We start from the raw sequence: 6,619 nt of genomic DNA on the forward strand, positions 1-6,619 counted from the left end.
TAGATTCCAGACAGTCAGTTCCAGATCAGAAGACTGACTCCAAGTGCTGGCTGATTGCTTCTTTCACTTTGCCATGCGAGTAAGAACAAGGACAAAGGAAAAGACAGGGAAAAAGCATGATATGAGATACCTTTGCTTTCAAAGAAGCAGCGAATGAATCAGCACATATATTTCTTGTGCTTGTCTCCACATACTTCGATGTATCATTTTCACTTGCCTTACTTGCTCCCTTTGCCCATTCTTGAAAATCGTTTCCGGCCTTTTGAGAATTAACTCCATCCACCCCTTCTCTCTGAACACCTTTTGAAAAATGACTAACTCATCGAACCTTTGCTTAGATTTGAGTCTCAGCAGCGATCCGGTTGCACCCCTTCAAGGTAATGTATGGCGCCCTTCTTTTTTATCTTCTAACGGTCATCTTTCAGGTGAAGACTCCATGATGAAGGATGCAACAACAGCTACGATAGTAGCTAGAAACCTCCTCACTCCTAAGGATAGTAGGCTGCTTTCAGGACGGTCCGATGAGTTGGCCGTTCAAGAGTCCCTCGCTCTCAGCGTTCAGTGTGCAGGCTCTGTGTCCAACATGGGCCAACGCCTACTTGCTCGCTCCCGTCAGGTTGAATCGTTGATGGCAGAGGTGGAAAGTCTCAAGCAAGAGATCAAGCAGCTGAAGTATGAGAATAGAAGTTTGCACGTGCTTGCAAACAACTATTCGACGGGCATGAAGAGGAAGCTTGATGAGCTGCAAGAGTCTGAAGGTCGGATTCAAAGTGACCGTCAAAGGTTTTCGTCTTTCCTCCAGAGGCACATTTTTCCTGGGTCTTCCAGCGTTTGGCCAAGTATTGAGGCCTCGAATGCTCTATCTTCGATGCCTCCCGCTCTGATGCCTTCCGCTCCGAGAGTTTTGCCGAATAATGGGGCTTCACGTGAACATACTTTGTGAAAGCTCCAATCTTGTATTTTTTTTTTTTTCACGTGCTGCAAATGCCTCCATCGGTGGAGATGAAGAAGGAACACTCCGCGGGAGGAGTTGACAGCGGCAAAGACGGCAAGGATGGTTGCTGCTGCAATCGGTGGAGGCGTTGACTGGCAGCGAACAAGCTACTGTTGGAGTTTGAGCTCCATTTGCTCCTCCCTGGAATTAACAGCTTCTGAACTGCCATTTCCTTCCATTGCACGAGCATGCATAACTGAGCTGGGGGAAGGCGCTTCTCTGGACTGATATTCGAATGCCATAGAAGCTGTATCCTGCTGGTCAATATTCAAAGAAGATGACTGGCTTACAGATGGTGATGCTATATCTTGAAAACCAGCAACAGACGAACCTTTACCATTTGGTCCATTCCCCAGTTGACCAAAATCATGACCTTTGCATTCGCCTGGATCTTCAAAAGCAGAAGAGCATGGTTCAAAATATGGTGATTTCAAAACAATCTCTGGCTGCTGGCTTAAGACACAAAGTCGTGTGTCACACTGGATAAGCTTTTCAAAATGTTTGTTTAATAATCCTTGCCGTCATCATCGTCAACGAACTGCTTTCCGTTCCAAAAGAGCTATCAGCCTTCCGTGAAGGTGGAGGAACACAACTTCTTTAGCAGTGAGGAGGCTTGTAGCTTCTTCTCCGATGAGCAAGCACCTTCACTTTAGTGGTACTGTCCAGACGGTGCTGCTTCTGCTTCCAGTCAGCTTCTCTCTCTCTTCTTCGTCTTCTGTGCTGCTGTTGATATCCCCGACAACGGCTGAGGTCCGCCCTGCAACCGTCGACCAAGCATAGAACTTTCAGATGATCACTTCCATTGTTACTGCCATTAATCCTTCTCGATGATGAGAGCTTTATTGGATCCTCCTGCAATTTCTTGAAATCCAATCCTAGAGATTCAGCTGGTCGATTCTTTATCTGGGGTTATGAGATGCTGGTGCATTGAGAAGGGTGACACTATGTTCGACTTCTCAAAAAAGACTCATAATGTCAGTTTTTAGGTATTTCTGGGGTTTCTCTGAAACAGGTGTTAACGAAGGTGCATCTTTAAATAGATCCTCAATTCCTGATGAAGATTTGACATTGTTCTCTGCTGCATTTGATGGACCAGTTTTCTCAGCTGTCGATGCCTTTTCAGCAGACTGAAAACCAGCCCAATCATTATCCTCAGCTGATGCTGCATCCGATCCATTCTCACTTGGACCATCCACTGAAAGCATGTTGAAAAGGTCAGTAGCATAATCAACTTTTGGAGGGGCAGGAGGAGCAGTATCAACAGCTTGCTTTGTTGCTTCAGCTGGCTCAACAGCTGGTTCTATTTTCTGAACATCTTGTGGTCTTGAGTCATGTACAACCTGTTCAGGACCTTTCGGAGGAACAAGAAGACTAATTCTTGCAGCAGGAACACTTTCTTTTGTACGAGTCGCTAGAATGTTCTTCCTTTCCTCAACCTTCTTTTCAGAATTTCCAACATAACCATGCCCAATTTTTTTTTTTTTTTTTTTTTTTTTTTTTTTTTGCAGGTTGAGGCCAATGTAAGTTAGTCCTTTTTTTCCCACACTTTAGAAGGTGGCTTTGGTTGTCCGTCCCTAGGAACCCATCTCTTATCTTCATACTTTGCACGAATAAAATTCTCAATTCCAACTCTGTCATAGTTCGGAGGTAGTTCTGCTTCCCAGTAACTATTTGACTTCTCATTTCCCATTGATTGAATAAAAGCAACCTGTTCTGGAAGCCATGTGTCCATTTCCCACCTTTCAAGCTCATCCGTTGCGGTAGAGATAGCAAGGATAAAATCGAAAAGAATTTCTCAAGACACCCAACTCCCCGGGTCTCGCAAGTGATGATGATGATGAATCGGACGATGCCGCAACAGCAGAGCCGGCGGAGGTGAAGAAAAATATGGGTAGAGGGACGGCAACTTTTGGGACCTTGATGTGTCGACTCCGAGGACATTAGTTTGCTACTCCCTATTGTTGTCGGTCGAGATGAGAGTGCACGATGCGGTACACTGCAGTCGGGGGAAGGCAGAGTTGACATCTGCTGTTATTCTTGGCTGGGCTTTTGACGGCGACCGTTGCGGTTGTAGGAATTGACAGCGGCAATGATGGTTGCTGCTTCTTGCGGCTGGCGGCGCTGCTACGGGAGGAGCGAGGAGTAGCGGAGGAGAGAAAGCCCTGAAGCAGTAGAAGCGCCATGATCAGGTTGAGCAAGCACATCATTATGGTGGCGCTCCTGAACGAGAGCCTGGGCCGGTGGGCGCGGTACTCAGCGATCTTGAGGAACATGGGCATGGCGAGATCGAAGTGGGTGCGAGGCGGGTTGCACCAGTGGATTCTCCTTCAGTTGCAGGAGTGGTGCTCTTAATAGATCCGACCTTGACATTTTTTTTTTTATTTTTTTTTATTTTTTTATTTTTATGAACTTGTATTCCAGTCCTGCAAGGCCTCGAGTTCGAATGGACCAAGACCAGAGATATCCCCAGTCAGATCTTTGTCTTCAAACGACATTTTTACAAGAGCTCTGCTAGCATTTTTCCCTGCGGACAGTGCATAAGGCCCACCAGGTCCATAACATCCTGCTCCGGAACACGTCATAGATCTGACCTTTGATAGCCATGAACAGAGGCTTGTTGGAATCAGAGCCGTCGTACTGCTTCAATTCTTCTTCGGTGACCTCGCCGAGCTGGACGGGAGATGAGGAAGGCGAAGACGATGGTGCAGTGCTCGATGGAGAAGGAGCGGCGGGAGCTTGTTTGGGAGAAAGCGCATGAGACTTGGCCGGAGACGATGCAGGGGATTGCGCCCCCGTCGAGGCCAGCAAGAGGGAAGCCATTAGGACCAAAACGACGCCGCTGAATCGAACCATTTGCAGATAGAGAAACTTTGACAGAGATTTAGAGAGAGAGAGGGGAATCTATTGAGGGTTTGAGAATTGAGAGGCGAGTTGCTGATGGGCTTTGATGAGGGCCTGGATTTGGGCTGCTCCTTTTTGTGGACTTCAACTTCTGTTTCTTGGCATGGGTCTTAAGTGTAGGCAAACCCATTTTAACATGTATAATTTTTTTTTTTTTTTTTTTTTTTTGGGACAGAGAATATATATATATTTTTTCTAATACATAGTAACATATGTATTTTTTTTTTCTTTTCTTTTGTAATAAAATTGACTTTCTTTAATGAAACATTTATTTATTTATTTTGATACGACTGTACTTGAAGTTTTGAAGTTTCAAGTTGCCTACGTACTCTTCCAAAGAAGAGATCAAGTCATAACGTAGTTCAAATGAGTGATGGTTTTGATGATGATTTTGCCGTACACAGTTTATGCTCTTGCGGGCCAGGAGCGTTTGGTTATCACCTTTTAGGCTCGTGCGAACGAGGAGCTTGTGGTGTCGTTTGCAGTTTCAATCTCGTGTAGACAAGGAGCTTTTGGCGTCGCCTTTTATGCTCGTGCAGACCAGGAGCGTTTGTTGTCGCCTTTTAGGCTTGTGCGAACGAGGAGCTTTTGGCGTCGCCTTTTATGCTCGTGCAGACCAGGAGCGTTTGTTGTCTCCTTTTAGGCTCGTGCGAACGAGGAGCTTTTGTTGTCGTTTTTCAAATGATCTTAGAAAGGCATTCTTTGCAATCTTTATAGCAAGGAGTCTTGACTGAGTGATTGAAGAAGTCTTTGGGGAAGAAATCACGCATCGTGATGGCAACGGACGATCTTTGTGTCATAACTTCATCATCCTCAACACTTTCATGTAGCTTTGAAGGTTGACGGTAGCTGCTTTGCCCCCTTTCCGATTGGTGAACTTGTGGAGGAAACCTATGTTTCTTGTGCATTTTCTTTGGAGTGACATAAGTCCATCCTTCAACTTCACTTGACTTGACTGACATGGTTTTGGAGCATGCCCCCAGCGGTTGAGGTGAAGATTTTGAGTTCAAAGAGCCAGAAGTGGCGGTGATATAGTTTGACTTCACCACATCATTAAGATCTAGCTCGATGATCCCTTTCTGAGCCAACTTCATGATGAGATCTTTTAGCACAAAGCACTTTTCCGTCGGATGACTAATGAAGCGGTGGAATTTACAGTACCTTGGACTGTCAGTACGGTTTATATCTTCCGGCCGTTTGCACTCAGGTAGGTCGATCACCTTTTTGTCAAGCAAGTCTTTCAACATGGCAACCACGTCAGAGTCGGGGAATGGATAAGTCTTCTCCTCAAGCTCCTTCAAAGTGCGTCTACGTATCTCTTGATCACGAAAAGCTTCGGTTTGAATCGCCTTGCTTCGTGTATGGATTTTGACTGGAGTTGTGTTGACCGTCATTGCTTCCTTGGTGGGTTTCCACGCAGCCTTATCCACCTTTGGCCCCAAAACTTTGTCATTCTTGTAGTCGGCGATCTGTTCTTTCTTCCCATGACGGGTGATGCTTAACTCCATATCATGGGCGCGGGTGGCTAACTCATCAAATGTTCGTGGTTTGATGCCTTGAAGGATGTAGTGTAGTCCCCACTGCATGCCTTGAACGCACATCTCAATGGCAGAGGTTTCAGAAAGCCGATCTTTGCAATCCAGGCTTAATGAACGCCATCTATTTATGTAGTCGACGACAGGTTCATCTCTCCACTGTTTCGTACTGGTCAGCTCTAGCATGCTTACAGTACGACGAGTGTTGTAGAAACGGTTGAGGAATTCCCTTTCTAGCTGGTCCCAACTGTTGATAGACTCAGGTTCGAGGTCAGTGTACCAGTCAAAAGCGTTACTTTTCAGCGAACGCATGAACTGTTTGACGAGGTAATCTCCCTCTGTCCCAGCATTGTTGCAAGTTTCAACGAAATGGGCGACATGTTGCTTCGGGTTGCCTTTTCCATCGAACTGCATGAATTTTGGGGGCTGATAACCCCTTGGCATCTTCAAAGCATCAATCTTCTTGGAGTAAGGCTTTGAGTACAGTACGGAGTCATGCGAGCTTCCTTCGTACTGTGTCTTGATAGTGTTTGCGATCATCTCCTGTAGCTGCTGGATAGAGAGAGATCCCATGAATGCCGTTGCTTGGTCTAGCTTCGGCTTCTCTTCAACTTTCTCCGCTGGTGGCTCCTCTTCTTCGTCGTCTTCTTTCTTTAATAGGCCAATATTTGGGTCGACTTTCACGTCGGGCAGCATATCTAGTTGGTTGACAAGTGCGGCAATCTGCAAGTCCTTCTCTTCCACAGTCCGTGTGAGCTTTGTGATTGCTTCATTCATCTGAGCTAGCTGCTCCTCGATTGAAGTTGCTCCAGTGGTCATGACTTGCATGGTTGTACTGCCGCTTGGATCAGGGTCGGAGAGTAGGGACTCTGAGTATTTCCTCAGGCTTTCGTCTTCTTTACCTTCTTGAACCGTGATGTAGAAAACATCTTGGATCTCCTATTAAGTGCCGTTCTCTTGGGTTTGTTGGCATGAAGATTTGCCAGTGTGGACGATGATGCGCCTCCTTACCTTCAGTGGTCCTTTTGTGTCGACCTCTAGGATTGCTTGGCGCTCCATCCTTGAAGGAATCAAGCTTCGAGCGTCGTCTTTTTCTCCTAACCCATCGAGCTTTTCTTCCTTTGGTGTTGTCTTCCTCTTTCCAAAAGGCTTACCATTATCTTCAAATCTTTCTGAAGCTGATCGTCGC

At 46.0% G+C, this 6,619-nt stretch overlaps 1 pseudogene; it reads right to left on the bottom strand.

The window, feature by feature from the left end:
• Positions 1 to 1,101: 1,101 nt before the first annotated feature.
• LOC148697371 (ADP-ribosylation factor GTPase-activating protein AGD5 pseudogene) lies at positions 1,102 to 2,726 on the bottom strand (annotated as a pseudogene).
• Between the last annotated feature and the right edge of the window lie 3,893 nt (positions 2,727 to 6,619).

Source organism: Pyrus communis, chromosome 4, assembly GCF_041283825.1.
Source record: "Pyrus communis isolate YQ-2024b chromosome 4, ASM4128382v1, whole genome shotgun sequence".
Classification (NCBI taxonomy): Eukaryota; Viridiplantae; Streptophyta; class Magnoliopsida; order Rosales; family Rosaceae; genus Pyrus; species Pyrus communis.